The sequence below is a fragment of the Neopelma chrysocephalum genome, unplaced genomic scaffold (genome assembly GCF_003984885.1).
Source record: "Neopelma chrysocephalum unplaced genomic scaffold, ASM398488v2 Primary Assembly neopelma1_22b, whole genome shotgun sequence".
Lineage (NCBI taxonomy): Eukaryota > Metazoa > Chordata > Aves > Passeriformes > Pipridae > Neopelma > Neopelma chrysocephalum.
Window position 1 is genome coordinate 278,358 of NW_020897690.1, and position 17,759 is coordinate 296,116.

Sequence of the window (17,759 nt, forward strand, 5' to 3'; positions counted from 1 at the left end):
GAAGACTGGCCATACATACGTAACTACAACAAACTACATTAATGCAACTCCTAAAACAAAAATTGTTTCAAGTTAAATAGACAAACAAAAGAAAGCAAGCCAAAAGAATAATAAGACCCTCTCTCATTAATATTTAGATGGATAAGAGTGGGAAATAATAAATGGAATTAACGTTGATTTACATATCTCAAAAAAAACCACATCTTTCTTGAAGCTGTTCTGTACTTCACATATATTTAAAATATTTTCTCTTATATCATTTCTCAGTAATCACTTACTCTTCTACTTTACACTACCAATGGTGGGAACAATTAGTGGTTTTATTTTCCATCCATGTCAGCTTTCCATGCTCTGTGCACAGTAAAAGTATCTACTTCAATAAGTGGAAGGATGACATAAAAATGAAAAGTGTTTTCGGAGTAACGCTAAAGGAAGACAGATATTTAAAACTGTTTTTTAACCTTCACCTGGATATTTCTGCTAGCAAAAGTATATTTAGAATATTTGAATATTTAATTATTTAATTAAGTTAAAAAAGCAAAGCTAAGATTCTGTGAAGTTTTTTTGGATAGTCGGTTGCTTTTGAAGCTTGTTTCCTGGTTAGCTACTGCCAAGGAAGATCTTCAATGAAAATGATTGGAGGACCTGAAAGCAATTCTAGACAATATTAATTATAAGTTGTATGGTAAACGATCAACCAACACCCATTGTCTCAAAATATATCAGCTTATACTTTTCATATACTATACCAGTAATGTGGTGCAATGAAAGCTACTCTGATCATGATCATAGTTCTATAAAAATATAAAGAATTCATTAGTAGTATCCCTATTAGGATTCTCACTAACATAGGTCTATGCACATTTCTTTAACAGATAATTTTTACATGATTAAAAGTCTTTTTTATCATCTATGTCTTCTGGTGGGATGATACACATCAATGTATCAACAACACATGTAAATTTAGGGGGTTTGTCCTCTTGAAATAGAAATTGTTCAGGAAAAAATAACGTAAAATAATCAGGTTTTCTTCCTGCCCCAAGCAGTTTCATCTTAATTTCATGGTCTTGCATTTGCAGTATATGAAGAAGTAAGGAATGAAAATTTCAGGACAGGAAACAGTCTTTAGTCGTCAGAAAAACACCACAAGCTGATATAGAGTCTAGGAATACTACTAGGAACAGTAGTTTTCATTATCTTTGTGTATAACAATGGACTCTCTAAATGCTGTGCTGTGGCAGACGTAGTAAGCAAGTTCCGCATTCACCTATTCTTTTATTTGAAAATGATAGAATTTTCTCTTGGGATAAGTAACTGTACTTCAAGCAGACTGGCTTTTATAGCAATTTTGGGACCTCATTTCCAGCGAAGACAATGACTCTCAAATGACCTTTAAATTTGCTAGAGAATGTGAGAACAAAAGGGGTTCAAATATCCAGCAGCATATCACTCTTTCATCATATGCTTTGGAGATAAATATACTCCTATGTCTTATTGTCTTGTCCCTTTTTTTTTTCTTTTTGCTTTGTTTTGTTTTGTTTTTCTGCCCCTTTATTGTATCTTAATGCTGTTTGAGAATTTTATACTCGTCCAGAAGGACAAATACCACAGGTCAAGAGGGATTCAGGAAGATTTCTGTTTCCTTCTGTTTTCTTGGTACAGTTTGGCATTGCATTCAAAGAAGGAAATTAATATTTTAGAAATCAAGCAGAGTTCAGGAGTTCACAAAACTTATAGATGCATAGCTCTTTTAGCAGTAGTAGTATTTATTCTGAATTGTTTTCAGAACACAGGTCTTAATACTCCAGTTACTATGGCATCAAGAGCTTAAATTTCAATTGCTTTTGAAGGAAGGTGAAATCAATGATCAAATTGGTAGTTCAATGTACTTTTTTGACACAATTAAAATAAAAAATAAAAAAAAAAATAAAATAAAGTAAAATAAAACAAAATAAAATAAAATACGTAGAAGTCTGTCATTTGGCCAAGAGCTTTTTAACATCAGAGGCCACACTTCTACACTTGAAAAAGAGTGTAGAGAATCTATCTGTGGCATCATGACATAAGAAATATTTCTGATGCTGTCCACTCTGTCTCATCATTACTGCTTCTCTTGTTCTTATGTTTCTTTTTGAGGCCTAAACTCTGTCTCACTTATTTAAAATATTTATCAAAATCAACTAATTTAAAACACTTAATTAGACTTCAATAAGTCCACGTTTCTTTCTCGAATAAAGAACAAAAATATATTCAGAAGAGTGTTTAAGTAGGCACCATAGTGTTTAGTATCAAGCTCCATTTCAATTAAAAACCAAAACCAAAGTCAAACATCTATGGGTTTCACCCTCTGAGACACTGACTTCCTCCCATATGCCATCGTTTGAAAAAAAAACAAACCATGTTTAATAATTCTGTTTACTTATCATCACTCAGATGGGTTTTCAAAGTCATACTACAGGGAATTCTCTCTGTAGTCTTTGATTGTTATATCTTTACCCTGATCTGTGAAGTTTTCTAGGGGATGAATATTATCTTTGAATTTCAGCAGAGAAGAAGAGATGCAAAACCTTACTATAATCATGTACCATCTAAGGTCGTAAAAAGCATGAAAAAAGTTATAAATCCCTCTTTTTTTTTTTTTCACAGAGGCATATATTTTATGTATGTATTACTTTTGCAGGATATTGAACATCATATGTCAAAAACACATGTTCTCATTCAGAATCCTACTGAACATAATGAGTTTTAAAATGTCACGTTAATGGCGAAGAAGGATAGAAGTCTGAAAGGATGTTATATTCCCTGAGAAGGAGACCTTCTGATATCTTGGATATTTTTATAATAGTCCCTGCAATTCCAAGGTAGAACTAATTTGTTTGTCAATAGAACAATAAGTGGTTTTAATTAGAATATATATACAGGTACTTCACTTATGTTTGCCTATTTACTATTAGCAATAAAAGATACAAACACAAAAAATATTTGTCAAAATTGATAAATATTGAGATAAACGTATTTATACTCTTCTTTCTAGCTTTCCATAGGTAGCTCTCTACTTCTAATCTCTTTCTCTGATTGGTTATGTTCTTAACTACTTGATTTTCTTTTAAAGAATAACATAGGTTGCTGCAACACATAAGGCAATATGACTACCTCTCTAATTTTCTATTTTATTTAAACAATTAAAGGATTAGTTAATTACTCAGATGATACAACATAAATGGCATGATGTGACAAACTAATGGAATATAGTAGGAATTGCAAAGAGAGGAATACTTAAAACTGCAGAATTTGTATCTTTCCTTCTTTTAGGTAAACATTTAATACATATCTTCTGGTACGCTGTTATCTATGGAAACCAATGTTTTATACTTTTCTCAAAAATATCATTGTCATAGAAAAGTATGAGAATAATATCAAAGATGATACAGAATTATTATTTTTCTTTTTTCTTATGCAAATGAAAACTTTACAGAGGATGAAGAAAGTTAAATTCCATCTGGTCTACATTCAGTTCTGCCCATTAGGAAGGAAAAGAAAAGGAAAAGAATATCCCCAAAGCTGAAAAATCTTCTTTGAAATAAAGTTGAATGTTCTCTTTCTCTTTGAAGAAGATGATAAGAGTAACACTCTTGCAATATCTATTCTTTGATAAGACTTTGGACTGTAAGAGGGGCTAGTCATCAGTCTCTTCACCAGCTAGGAAAGAATAGGCAGGAAAAACCCTTCTCTAAGATTCTGGGTGAATGAGGACAGAAGAGAGAAACGAAGGGGCAGAACCTTTCTTTCTCTTGAATCCTACAGTGAGGCTCTATTTAGAACACAGTCCTTCACAGTATTTATTGTAAATATCATTATCAGATAAGGATGTGTTTGGCTCTTAGGCAGAAATGTAACTGGGGAGTTATGGCTTCTGATTGACATGCTACAGTACAGAAAAATGATTGTGCTGCAGTGACATTTAATACTTTAAATGATGCAATTTTTTGTGGTTTAAGGACTAAATACAACTGCTTATGAACAAAATAAATTATGGTATAAGCTGAAAATATCTCTTTAAGGAATGCACAGGAGTTATAATTGGTTTCATTTTGTCCCAAACTAGTTATTTCTGAAGTAATGAGAAAAGAGATTTGTTTGGATATTAGTTTCAGAAATAGTTAAGAAAGCAAACAAGAAGCAAACTAGTGTTTTCAACTTTCTGCAACATATATTTATAAGAAACTTAGGAAACCTCTTTTCTAGAAGTGTTCTAACATAACTTCAGCGAACAACAATATAATAAATTTTAAGAAATAAAGGAATTCATTGCTTACTACTGCTAGTCAGGTAAAGGTTTAGGTATTCTGTATTAAAATATATGAAATTTGTAAAATTCATTTCTGTACAGAAAGCTTATACAATGCAGGTAATTCAGAAACCTTCATAGTGTTGAATGCTTCACCTTGTATTCACTCAAAAGGTTGCCATAACATATCTATCTAGACAGACTGAATGGGTGAATCCATAGTTACATTCAAAGGGATTTTGCCCTTTCCTACTTGTATAGGATCGAATAGTTGAGATAACTTTTGTGTTAAATAAGAACCCTAAGACAGAATATTTTTTGTTTTGAAATAAGCAACACCAGAATAGCTTCATATAGAAAGGTTCATAAATGTCAAACTTTTAGGTACTTCAGGTCATAGTATGGAAATAGGAAGTGTCAGGTAATGAAAATTTGTATTCTTTTCCCCCTGGATATTCTTCAGTCTGTGTTTGTATAAAGAGATATGGAGAGTTTTAGTTAAACTTGCTGTTGACAAATTGCTACTGTATCATAATCCTCAGGACCTTTTCTAACACTGTGGTGGTCTAAAAATGTGTAATTAATAAGGAAATCGTAGATTTTGCATATAAGTTGTTGTATTGTATTGTATTCTACATATAATGTATGTATGTTCTGTTTCTTCATTGGTTGATATTTGACGCAGTACCATATATGGTTATATTCAGCCCCTGTTTCCTATGATTGGTTGTGATTTGCATGCTCTGCCTAAACCCCACCTTCTGTTCTAGTGCCTTCCTTACCCATATTATTTAAGGCTGGAGCCATTGTGTGCAGGGCCTTTTGTGCCCTTTTGTTCCCCCATTTAAGCTGTTCAGTTGCCCTGCTACTTTTATAATAAAATCACCTTACCAGCTGCACCCAGACAAGTTGCGGAGGTCTTTATTCAAGCGCCGACCTCCGCATAACACTACCATTACAAGCTATGGCATGATATCTCTTCAAGGCCCATAATCAGATCTTGAATCCCAGGCTGGTAGCCATGGAATTTTGTGAATCTTTCTAGCTCAGTATCATCTGATTGTCCAAAAGTATTCAGAAGCAGAAGCAGAGAAGTTCTGCTGATTAATTTGGACAGAAACCTCCTGTCAGGGGTTGAGGAAGGGGGTAGTAATTCTCTGACCATATAAACAAATAGGATTAGGTGTCTGATTTTTGTGATACCACTGGAAAAAAATTCCCATAGCTTCATGTTTTAGAAGGTACCATTGAAAAGTATTTAGATTAGATGCAAAAGTTTTTGTGGAATAAAGTAGTCTGCTCTGCTTCATTGGGAAATAGGAATATGGTTGTCTTGTAAGTTTCAGAATCCATTTCTATCTGGATGTCATTCATTTTCCCTAATGGATATTATGTCTTAGTAAACTAACTAACTCCTAAATAATTATGCTTAAAGCTAGTAGTGAAATAGACCTATGAGGGGTGCTACAGTGTATTGATTGGTAAATTCAAAGTTTTATGAGCTGTACTCCAGTCCTGTCAAAATCTTATTTCTGTGAGACCTTAAGCCTGTAAAATAAATTAAAAAACTCATTTAGATGGATACATGCTGAGAAACCCATGCAGGAATAACGCCATTCATGGGCTCAGACCTGCATACTTTATTTTCTACTTTACATTCGTGGTAGATGCGTGTCCCGTGTTTTCATGTTTCTGTGAAGCTGCTAATATTATGACTCTGTAGGAAAAATTCTTGTGTTTGCCCAACAACTTATGGAATGGATAGTGACCAAAAAGTAAGTGTTATGAGGATATGACATTGTTTACAAAACCTGTCTCTTAAATGAACTTACCTGGTAGTGGAGGACCATACTAATGAAGCACACATCAACTGTGACATTTGCTATATCTTACTGCTGATGTGTGTGTATGTTGCTGGAAATGGGCATCTTCGCTCTTAAAAATCTTTATTTTACCTGGCTTTTGTTGTTGTATCTAGTATATTCCTTAGGTTACAGTGCCAGAAGGTTAGCATGAATAGAGCAATAAAATGCTTTCGGTAAATGTGAATTCCTGTGCTTTTCTCTTTCTGAGCAGAATTTCCTACCTTCTATTTTCCAGAAGAAAAGTGTGTGCAGGATCATTTACCCGATAATTAATCACAAGTAATTTGTAAACTAATTTTTTATCAGGGTGTATAATTCATGAATCTCAGTCTTCAAATACTTACAGTATAGCAGATAAAACTATACAGTTCCTATTCCAGAAATGAGAATTGTGATGCATGCAAAGGTCTGGAAAATGGACCAGAAGCAATGAAAACTTGCATTTGTCACTCTCATACCTCAAAAATGTTAGAGAAATATGGACAATGATACTTGAAATATACTTAGTGTTTTAACAAAAATATAGAAAAGATGATCTAGAATAGACGAATGTTTTTAAGGGCTTATGAAGTTCATTTTCCCAGAAGTTCTGAAGTAAATTCTTCTGCAATTACAGTATAACAGTAAGCCATTTATTCTAAATACAACAGGGAAAAGAGTATCTATCACTTGGATATTTTTAAACTGTCTCCCATAATGCATTCCTGATAAATGAAGCATTGTGAGGCCAAGCTATAATGGGGGAAGAGCACTACAAGTGAAAGCACTATTGTCCTTTTACTACCTTTAATCTCAAACTGCAGATGCACAGATAGCCTTTGTTCCTTGGGAAGAAAATTTCCTTTTTCACTATGTTCAATTCATCTGTTTTGAATAGTACAAATCCATCCACACATATTTTTTTTTTCTGAGTTTTTCATCAAAGCACTTATCAAAGTGAAGAGGCATTGACCTTCTGTTCCTTTAACATTTCACTCATATTGAGTCACCACCTAAGTTGTGCTGAGTTTTGTCTTAATTCTCAGTTATAACCATTTTTGGCAAAGGACTATGCTATCAAAATCCAGATTTTTGGACCTCTTTTCTGTTACTAGAGAAAAGCCAATAATTGGTTAAGTCAATAAATGGTATATTGAAATAAAAACTTTAAAAGTATTTATGAGCAATCATGATCAGTGAAAAATGTAACATTTAACATTGATTTGGTATCTGTAATAAATTTTAGCAACCGGGTTTGAAGCTTGAGTGGTCAAAGTGCAAACAAAATATGCTCCATGAACTCCTGTTTAACAGCCAAAGATACTTCAGCCAGTGAAACAAAAAACACTTCAGCATGAAGAAATATCAAATTTTATTTTTAATGAATGTGGAATCAGTGCAGAAATCATTATTTTATCAAAGAAACCTTCCAGCTCATTAGACAAACAAATTTGAAAGAGACCAAAAAATGTCTTGAGATTACACCTAAGCCTGCACCTACTCTTCCAGAACAACATATTTCAAAATTGCAATAATTCATGGAGAAATGCATAAGAAATCCATAGAATTTTAGAAGAAAAAGATATACTTTGATTAGGTTCAGAAACTTATGAAAGTTGCCCAAGTTATATATCACTGCATTTCTCTATTAACATAACAGCTAGTCATGACATGGAAGACAGTCACGCATATGTTGAAGTTACAAGCTCAGACCTTGAACACGAGAATAGAGTATTTTTTGAAACAGAAACAGAATACATCAGTCAAAGCACTGAAGTTTTTCCTCATCATCCCACATACACGCACAAAAAAAAAAAATCTGTTACAGAAGAAAATATTTTGAAATTTTTAATTTCCCTGACTTTAGAGTAAATCATACTAGATCATACTATATGTGTATGAACTAATAATATAGACAGAATAGTGTCTCCAATAAAATTTTAAAACAAAATAATCGGTGTAAATGTTTGAGGCAACTAATTTCAACAGTTTAAATGTCCAAAAATTTACAGTGCTGCAAATATGATTACTGCACATATTCATGCATACAGTTTTCTAATTACATATGGAAACATTTGCTTAAGAAGTACTGCAGTCAATAGGGAAGAGAGTGAAAATTATTCCAAACATTTTAAAATGACACATTTATTTCCTGAAAACTACGGTGAACTGTTTAAATATAAACACTGATGATTTCCTCCATTAAGAGCTAATTTTAAATTATAACACATTTAAACACAATGTTAATGTGTTAACAATTATGTTAAGTTTAAGATGAACTAGATTTTCTTCATAATCTCAAAATCTGTTAATGTTTTCTTGCCACAAATACAATTTTGGGGTTTTGTCATGCTCCAGTTACTCATGTTTGTGCCTACATCCTCTTCAGATCAAATGGGAGCTGCCTTCCTCCTCAGGGTTGGGGCCTGCAGAACTGTTGCTCACTACAAGTTCTCTACCACCTGCTGAACTCTGGACATCATATTAGCCTGGATTGTTTCTCTGAACCAGCCATCATCATAATCACAAAAGTAGACAACCATGATCCTCATCCAAGCTGCAATATCCCTCCTTTCATTCTCCAGTGCAGGAAAGAGGTTCCACACTTGGAAAACTAGTTCCTACTCTGGTGGTAACAGTGTAGTCTTATGTGGGATGTCCAGCAGTGGATTCAGGCCTCTAGACGTGGAATACCATTCTTGAGATCCTCTTCAAAACATGGTACTGTTAATCAAATGTCAGAAAAGCACACCACAAAGAGGGTTCTTACTACTGTGAATTGCAATTTCCTAATATAATTAAATTAAGTCAATGCATCCAGACAAACTGCCTGGTGAATACTGGCACAACTATCTCCTTTGCTAGAATGAAAATCCCTACAAAGGCATTTCAAATACACCTAAGCTGTAAGCACAGCCATGCAAATACTTAAAGATTATGATCAAACAACTCATTCAAGTTCCCTTGGTTACTTTAAAAAAACTAAGGATTTTTTTTGAAAGTTTATATGTGTTTTATTCAACCACAGGAATTGTTATTGCAGGGCCAGGTCAGAGCCAGCATGGCTTCATGAGGGGAAGGTCCTGCTTGTAAAACCTGATTTCTTTCTATGACAGGGTAATCCATCTATTTGATCTGGGAAAGCCAGTAGATGTTATCTTTTTGGATTTCAGCCAAGCTTTTGATACTGTTTTTCACAGTATCCTTCTGGACAGAATGTCCAACATGCAGCTGGATAACCATGTTACGTGATGAGTGAGCAACTGGCTCACAGGTTGTGCACAAAGAATTATAGTGAATGGGTGTATAGATGGAATACAGGCTGGCAACTGGTCACTAATGGGATTCTACAGGGTTTCATCTTAGGTCCAGTCCTCTTTAATATCTTCATTAACGACCTGGATGCAGGACTCAAAGGAATAATAAGTAAGTTTGCTAATAACACTAAACTGGGAGGAGCTGTCAACTTCCTTGAGGGCAGAGAGGCCCTGTGGAGAGACCTCAACAAATTGGAGGGATGAGCAATCACAATCCATATGAATTTTAACAAGGGCAAGTGCTGGATTCTACATCCAGGCCAGGACAACCTGGGTTGTACAGACTAGGGAATGAGAAGCTGAAGAGCAGTGCTGTGGAAAGGGACCTGAGGGCCCTGATTGATGGCAGTGCCCTGGCAGCCAGGAGGGACAACCATGTCCTGGAGTGCATCAGGCACAGCATCATCAGCCAGTCGAGGGTGATGATTGTCCTGCTCTGCTCTGCACTGGTGCAGCCTCATGTTGATTATTGTGTGCAGTTTTGGACACCACAATATGACAAAGTCTTTAAGTTGTTAGCCAGTGTCCAAAGGAAGACCATGAGAATGGTGAATGGTCTGGAAGGGAAACTTTATGAGGAGCGGCTGAGGTCTCTTTGTCTGTTCAGGCTGGAGAAGGGGAGACTGAGGGGAGACCTCACTGTGATCTTCAACATCCTCATGAGGGGAAGCCGAGGGGCAAGCACCAACCTCTTACTCTCATGACCAGCAACAGGACTCCAGAAAACAGCATTAAGCTGAGTCAGGGAAGGTTTAGGTTAGATATTAGGAAAAGGTTCTTCATCCAGAGCATGGTTTGATATGGGAACAGGCTCCCCAGGGAAGTGGACAGACCACCAAGCCTGTCTGAGTACAAGAAGCATTTGGATGATGTTCTCAGGCATACGGTGTAATTCTTGGGGTGTCCTGCACAGGGTCAGAAGTTGGACTTGATGATCCTGATGGGTCCCTTCCAACTCATTATATTCTGTGGTTCTATGGTTTTGTTTTTGTTTTAGTCTCTCTCCAGTGTTTTAACATTCTTCTCAAGATGTGAATGTCCGTAACAGGCATCTTTTACTCCTCTTTCATATTCTCACTAATTACTTATTATAATTATGACATTGGAAACTATTGAAAATTTCTATTTAATTGATTATCTACTTACTCTTTTGGAGTCTTTGCATTCTACCATTGCCTCCTTGAAATAATCTTTCTTTAAGCACAGTTTGCATTGTTTAGTTCTGAAAGGAATATTTTTCTTACCCTAGCTTACCAAGTGATCCATGTCTTCTTGTGGCAATGATCTGTAGTCTTTATTATTTAACCAGTTACACAATCTTTGTCATCTTTAAATTATTGACTGTAACTTTTTTTTTCTAGGTCATTGATAAAGGTCGAAATAATGTGAGGTCAGGATTCTATTCTTTTGCAGCTTTCCTCATAATGCCGTGTTACCTTCATGTTTTAAGCATATTTATTCAGCAATTATTTTTTTATGTAAAATGTTTTTTTATGTTACATCTAAAATCACATAAATTTAACTTTTTATATAACATTGAGTTTCATGGGGTTTAAGGTATGGCTATGATACTAATAGTACATATTAGACAAGTACACTTTTATACTTTCTATGTTCAGTCATGACTGAAATGAGTTTGTAAGAAAACCATTTCAACCTGTAAAAAGTGTCCCTCAGCAATATCACTGAGCACATAAAAAATGTTTTTGTAACTTACATTTGGTTATTAGTGTGTGGGAGAAAGGGTTTGGGACATGGAGAGTGAGGTCTTTATCAATAACTCTAGACTCCAGTTTCCTACAGTAAGGAAAGGCATATTATCACAGAAGGCACTACATGCTTTGTTTGTTATACTCTTTGAATGAAGAATTAAACAAATATTGGACTGCAGCTTACGTGAACGTACTTCTGTCACAAACTTCCTCAGCCTGATTTTTCTTATTATTTCTACATAGAAAGACTTCAAAGACTATAGGAGTGATAGTCACGATTAAATATGTGCTTATCTTTAGTTCGCCTGCATTTCCCGAAATAGCCATCATAGTTCATAAGGTGCTTCATCTCAAGTGTTGAATAACTTAATTCCTTATATATTCACTGGAGGTTCTAGAGATACATACCTTCATGAAAATAGCATTTCAGATCAATGATATTTTCAATAGAGTTGTATCACAAGTCACAGTCAACGAAAGCTACACTTATACCCTTCAGTGCACCCTCAACTCCTCCTTACATTATGTCTGTACTCACCTTGAGAAGAGAACCCTTCCTCTAAACTTGAGGGCATGTTAGACTCCTGTAATAGTTCCAGCCTGTATAGGTAGGAAGGTTGTATATATAAGGCACAGGTGAACGGCTTTTCATCTCATGGAAAAGCCTGTCAAAGCTGTCCTGTCTGCTATGTTCAAAAATAGAAGTCTCTGGTTCACCAAAGGCATGCAAGATTGTTCTGTAACACTGAACTCCAAGTCCCAAAAATATGCACTACATGATGAGACATTCATTCCCTCTGTTTCTAAACTAGATAATGTGTGGGGCTGAAGGAAGGGCTTTCTTCACCTTCCTTCTGCAATCCAGAATGGATCAGAACAGAAAGAAGCTAAAACTGATTCACCTCAAATTCAGACTGACAGTATTAAGGCATTTACAAGGACACATCACCTCCCGTTGCCTCAGACAGAGCCGGTGTTATTTACTCAAACAGCACTAGGCATACACTTCAGCATATCAGTTCAAACTCCTTAGACACATGTCTGCAGAATACCTGGACTATGGTATCAAAGTGAAAAGAGGTGTTGTGTGTCTGGCACAAAATCATACACTATGACAGTGCTTTTATTACAGAAGATGATTGAAATCAACAATAAAATCATGGAATCATAGAATCGTTTAATATGCAAAGGACCTCTAAGATCATTGAGTCCAACCATTAATCTCACACTCAGTTTAGTCCACCACTAAACTATGTCCCTAAGCACCACTTGAACATATCTTTTAATTTCCTATAGGGTTCGTGACTCCATCACTTCCCTGAACAGTCTGTTCCAATGCTCGGCAACACTTTCAGTGGAAAAATTGTTCTTAATATCCAATCTAAACCTCTGCTGATACACCTTGAGACCATTTTCTCTCATCCTATCCTCATACCTGGGAGACCAATGTCCTCTTTGGTACAGCCTCCTTACAGGTAATTATAGGGAGTGATAAGTTCTCCACTGAGCATTATTTCTACAGGTTAAACAACACCAGCTCCCTCAGCCACTCTAGTCTGTACTCCAGATTTATGCTCTATACCCTTCACCAGCTTTGTTGCACTTTCAATGCGCAAGAAACAAGAAATGCAAGAAACAGAGAGGTACATCTTTGGGCTCTGCTCACAGATGTATGTACGGTGATACTCCTTCTACAAATATTTGCTGTGCACCTACCAACATAGCCTTGTTGGTAACTTGTGTGAAGTAGGAAAGGTTAGCCCAGTTTGTTAAATAAACAGAGGCAAAAGAATATGTTAGAATATCCATCTCTTGTGTACCTTAATACTTCCAAGATTATAGCTTAGTTCCATCTCATGGCACCTTTCAGATTATAATGAGGTATGGCCCCCAAGGTGAGAAGTTGTCAGCCAATTTATGTACTGTTTTCACAGTTCAAAAGACTTTTCAGAGGGATTCCCTTCTGTTTTTTTTCAGGTGAATGTATCTGTCTAAGAGGTCTTCGAACAGTGTTCTTAATAGGGGAGCACCGGGAACTAACCACCTATTTCAGTATCTTGGACAGTTCGTGTCCATTTTAAAAGAAATGTTTAAATATTCTCTTTATGAAGGGAATGCAAAGTGGTCTTGCAAAATCTGGCTGAAGGTATAGCTGTATGGATGGAGATGGGTGTCAAAGGTTTCACAAATAAGATTAATTGACATCAAGCACCAGCACAAACTGCACTAGAACCTGAACAACAAAGCAATCATTCTCATAAATATCTACTTTTAGCCAAATTAATTTCATTCCTAGAAAGAGATATACTTGCATAGCATTGGTGTCTAATTCTGTATTAGCCTCATGTTGAACACTAAACTGGTATCCCTGGGTGTTTTAAGGCATAGTAGTGGCATAGGTATGCCCTGGTGTAGTCACTGTCCCTTTCTCCCAAAGTAGTCCCCAGAGACACAGACTCAAAGTTGAACTTAAACCCTAATGTTTTTCCTCTATTCAACTTCCAGCAACCCAAATTACTGCGGTCCCTTTTTTACAGTCTATTAAAGCTTCACTGTCTTCTGGCTTGAGTGGACAGGGCACAGGAACCTTAGCAAGGTCACTTTCCCCAGCAAGAACACTGTGAAGCATGCTGAGCATCCATACTAATGGGAAAGAAAAGAGCTGATTGTGCTCAGCAGTGTTTGATAATGTGTGTCAGGGGACATGGTAAATACATAAAAATTGTAATGTTAAATTTTATTACATATTCACAGTGCCCACCCAGATATGTTCTGGGTTGGCTGGATTGCTGCTCAGCCACTCCAGGTCCCCACATCTGTGATGTGACCACGCCTAGAGAGAGAAGGCTAGCCTGGGTGCAGGGTCCAGCTGGTGCTGTTTTCAGTGATGTCAGCTGGAATAGGCACTTTCTGTGTCTTCATTATTTGCAGCAGCTCTATCTTGTAATTTGTAATGCTTTTCAGTTAAGCCATTTTACAACAACCTTTCAGACCTCCATGGGGTCCCAGCCAGGAGCAGGGCAGTGGAGAGCACTGGTGCAGCCCCAGCCCTGGACATCTGGCACATTCCTGGGGACAGCAACTAGCTGAGACGAAGTCAGGGACAGGGACAGGGCAGGGCTGACAGGGCCATGACACACTCTGTTGCTGCTTTGGAGAGGCAGATGCAGCTGTCTCATGTGGCCTTTTGACAATTGTATTGTACATCTGGAGGACACTGCATATGACCTGAAGACAGTATTTGTCCTTACCAGGCTATGAAGTCTCACCTACCAATACTGCCTCAACCCCTTAAGTGGTCTGGCAGTTGCACACATCATGGGCAACCCGAGGACTGCTTGATAGGGACTGATTATAAGCATCCCTTTGGCTTCTTTGTCTCACAAATTCACCTGCCCTCAGGTTTCTTCACTGTTCTTTTTAGAAAATGAGAGCACTTCCTTCATAGGCCTCTACTGCTATAACAGGAACAGCAGCCATTTAGAGTTAATAGGCATTATTTCTCCATGATGTAGGGGTGTGGAGCTACCTCAAAAAAAGACTTTTCCCAGTTTCATTCATTCCACAATTCTAGCAAGAGAAGTTTTGGAGATGATAGTAGTGATAACAGTGTGAACCTGTGCCTGCTCCTCTTTCATGACCACCATCACTACCAAGAGTGCAGCCACTCCAGAAGAGTGCCATAATGTGTGAGAACGTGAGTTGCTGCATTTACACAGCAACTGTTGACTTTGCAGCATGGTTATGTAGAAATCCACAACTGATGGTGCTGAAAAATTTCCAGTGTGTGCAAGTAACCCTTAGCACAGTCATGTCTGTCATCTGGCAAGACTGACAGCTCTTATTGCTTCCTATCTTGTGTAAGTTCTAAGCTGACAAGCAGTGCAGAAAGTGCAAATGCATAGCAAATGCATGGCTGAGCAATGCTGATACTGACATATTACCCAATACACTGGTCACTGTATGTATGACCTGCACTGAATGGGCCAGTGCAGCAGAAGCCATGGCTGTGGTAGCTGCCATGATTACTGCAGAGATGATAAAAGTAATTAGCCATCCAATGATGATTCCTTGATTTAACAGTTTCCTTAATTTACTGTGTCCTGCATCATCCTCCCAGCTTCTGGTTAAGTTCACTGGGAGCCACAGTTCGGCCCTTCTGCGCATGGGAATTAATAATGATAAATTGAGAGTAGATACATTTTGATTTGCGATACATCTAAAATAATAAGGATTACTTACAGTGATGTTAAAGGTATTTGTAGTGGGTTTCTGTGGCTGGGTTTTGGTAGCAGGGGGGGCTGCAGGGGGGGCTACAGGGGTGGCTTCTGTTAGAAGCTGTTAGAAGCTTCCCCTGTCCCGTGGAGCCAATGCCAGCCGGCTCCAGGACAGACTTCCTGCTGCTGACCAAGGCCAAGCCAACCAGGAGTAATAGCAAAGCCTCTGTGATAACATATTTAAGAACAGAAGGTTGTTGTGCAGAAAGAATTCCACTCAGGGAAGAGCAGAGTGAGAACATGGGAATAACAACATAGACACCAAGGTCAGTGCAGAAGGAGGGGCAGAAGGTGCAGACCATGGTAGAGCAGCTGTGCCCCTGCAGCCCACAGAGGACCATTGGGGTGCAGAGACCCACCTGCAGCCCATGGAGGAGCCCATGCTGGAGCAGGTGAATGCACAAAGGAGGCTGTGACCCTGTGGGAAGCCCAAGATGGAGCAGGGTCCTGCCGAAGACCTGCAGCCCGTGGAGAGGGAAACCCACGCTGGAGCAGGTTTTTCCTCGGAAGAACTTGTGGCCGCTGTGGGGGACCCATGTCGATACAGCTCATTCATGAAGGACTGAATCCCATGGAGAAGTGACCCGTGGGACAGGAGTTTGGGAAGAACTGCTGCCCAAGAGATGGACTCACACTGGAGAGGTCCATCAAGGACTGTCTCCTGTGGTAGGGACTCCACGGGAGCAGGGGAAGGACTCCTCTCCTTGAGCAGCTGCAGAAACAACTGACTGCAACCCCCATTCCCTGTCTCCCTGCACCGCTGAGGGGAAGGTGGGAGAACATGGAAGGAGAGGTGGGGGGAAGGTATTTTTAAGATTGTTTTATTTCTCACTCTTTGGCTTTTATCTTGTTAGTAATAAATTTAAGTATTATCCCCACTGTTTAGCCCATGAAGGTAATCAGTAAGTGACCTCTCCCAGCTGTTATCTCAACTCATGAATCCTTAGCTGCTTTTTTTTTCTCTCTCCTCTGTCCAGTTGCAGAGGGACAGTGAGAAACTGGCTTTAGTCAGTACCTGGAATCCAGCCCAGGTCAACCACAGTATTGTTACTCACATGAATCATAACAGCAGGTGCAGCAAAGAAGGCATATGAATGACAGGTACACACCATGACTGAGTCATTATGCCAGTTAGTAAGAGTTAGTAGACACAATGAATTATCCCTAGAATATTTTCTTCCATGTGACATCTGGACAGGCCTTGTGCTGCTCAGCATTCATCAGTATCCTTCCGGGATACTTGAGGGACATTCTCTGCATCTGTAGAATCGGATTGCATCTTGGGTCCACTCATGATAAGGTTTCATCAAACGTGCTGGATGCCACCAGGGTCCTGTGGAAGACAAAATGCAAGCATACCCCTTCCCCATACTAACAACTCTATAGGACCTTGTCATTAGGTATCTTTTTGTGGGTTTTTGTACAATACTTATGGATCTAAATTAAAAAAATTAAGGGTAAGTACAGCTTTATCTACTTGAGGTGTCATATTCCCACTTTTTGTTTTAAGAGTACAGTTTTTAATACAACGTACACATTTCTTGCACCTGGGATTAAGTGAAGGATTTTGTTTTGTTTTGTTTTCTTTTTTTGTCTCTTTTTTCTCTCTTTTTTTTTTAATTTTTCTCTTTTTTTTATTTTTATCTTTTTTCTTTTTTTTCTTTTTTCTCTTTTTTTTTTCTCTTTTCTCTTTTCTCTTTTGTTTTCCTTTTTTTTTTCTTTCTTACATTGTTTTCTATCAGTTTTATTTTCAAGGAAGATTTAAACACCTATCAAAAAAATCTCCATGTACATTCTTAAGACAACTAATAATCTGGCATTGTTCTAGGTTTGTGAGGATTCCCAAAATCACAAACACTGAGACACGAAGGCTGTAAGCAAAGCGACTTTATCCTATTACTTGCAATAGCAATTAATACATACTGACCCCTGAATTTTTGAAAAGATGCTGAGCAGGATAAGGAGATGAAGCATGGTGCTTGGTGAGAGGGGCAGGCAGGCAATGCACCTTTCAGGGCATCCCCTGGATCAAAGCAGTGTGCATCTTGTCCTCCTCACCCATCCAACCCAGAACCACCTCTTATATCCCCCTCACAGGAGTGGTATTTTCCAATTGTGACATTGGCTCATGAGTGGCCAGCGCACGAACCGAGACCACAATGAGTATGATACCAACGCTGTGCCAACGATGGCTCTGTTGTTTCTTTTCCAAAAGGCAAGTTCCCAACAGTAAAACTATACAGTATTTTCCCTTGCCACATCGACGAGCTCAACCATGGACCAACTGTAGCAGGGTCTCAGACACGACTCTGGTCCCTGAC